A 1,783-nucleotide genomic window follows, 5' to 3' on the forward strand; every position below is an offset into this window, starting at 1 on the left:
AAGGAGGAGAAAATTATTAGTTTTGTTTCTTCCATTTAGTATTTAAGGTACGTAGAAAGTATTTAAGATGAGTTTTATATTAAAAAGCTTGCATCCATTATGGATGATTCCTTATTCAGAGAGGAGAAGAGAAATAGTGTGCATGCAAATGAGCTGCCTTATCAGATTTAAGGAAACAGTAATTTGTGAAATGTAATGTACTTTCTAGGTCACTTTCCAGAAACCAGTAATACTGACAGGAGATTATTACAGAATCCAACGAGCACAGTTCTCTCTTACCTGAAAAAAGTAAAAGAAAGACTTCCTTTAAACTGAAAATATCAGATCTAGAATATAAGAAGGGACTGATGTTTACCTTCCTACACTGGGGGTTCCTAAGCCTTTGACAAGGGCTATTTCTTGATTTTTATTTTTATGTTTTTTTTTTTCTTTCAAGTTCACCTAGCATTTTTTTCTCCCCCCCCCCACCCCGAGTCCTTATGGATAGAATTAGAAAATTGTCATTGTTGGTAAGGGATACTTGACGGGATGAGTGTTATTCTGTATGTTGGCAAATTAAACACCAATAAAAATAAATTTATTATTAAAAAAATTAAAAAATAATAAAAAAAAGAAAATTGTCATTGTTGGTAAGGGATATACCATTTCATCTGATAGACCAGCTCACAGGACAAAAACTGAAGGGAATCCAAAATCACTGGCACACAGTATACTATATGAATCCCATATAATTAAACTGTGGGAGAAAGAAGACAAAACCCAGGAGAATTGGGGTAAAGTGTAATCATGGTGGAAATGAATCTAAAGTGTAAATAAAAAGCATGATGCTAGAAAAAGCAGCACAAACTTCATGACGTCTATGCATTCTTTGGTGGCCCTGACTGCATGGCCCAGAACTGCTCCTGGGGGATGTAGTGAGAGCCCCAGGGACCCTCTGGGATCCACCACTGGGTTCATGCTGAAGCCCCTCTTCCCCTGGGCTATTCCCCTGCCACCAAATGCCAGGGAAAGTGCAGTCCCCTTTCTGCCAAACATGGGCCTCCTCAAAGCAGTGACTTCAGTTGAAGAGCTCCCCATTAGTATGGTCCAAACTTTCTTATGGTGACATAGCAGCCTGAGACACAGGATATCTCCTCTTTCCTTTCCCTCTCTTTCATGGGTGGTCAGGATTGCATGGCCGTCTGGGGTCTCTGTCTGCCTGCCTTCCCTGGGTCCTCATCCTCATCCTTCCCGGGCATTCTCCCAACAAATCTTGTGTGAACTGAATCCTGTCTTGGCATCTGCTTCCCAGAGGATCTGAACTGATGCCTCTGCATGCTTTTCCTTATTATACAAACATGATAACATAAAGCAACATTTTGAGAAAGAAACCAGAAAACTATTAGCCCATTTCCTTCCACTTGTTTTTCATGTGTATATAATGACAATATTTCATTAATTATTAATTGTCGTTAAAAAATGATTTTGAATTGTTTCTTGCCATTTTATCCTGTTTATTTTACTACTGGTTTTATAGTTCTTTTTTAAGCTTAATTGTAGGCATGTTACAATGTTTCAGTTGATAGGCCATAAACCATTTATAGATTTATGGTCATTTATATATCACATCTTTATTCCAAATAATGCTGGAAGAAATTATATATATATATATGTATATATATATATAGTGTATATATACATACATATATCCATACAAATATATGTATATGTTACATGTATATGTTTATTTCTCCTCCTCCTTTTTTAAAAGGGGCTTGAGATGATAGTGTCTTATGGAGGAAAA

The sequence above is a fragment of the Canis aureus genome, chromosome 24 (genome assembly GCF_053574225.1).
Source record: "Canis aureus isolate CA01 chromosome 24, VMU_Caureus_v.1.0, whole genome shotgun sequence".
NCBI classification, from domain to species: domain Eukaryota; kingdom Metazoa; phylum Chordata; class Mammalia; order Carnivora; family Canidae; genus Canis; species Canis aureus.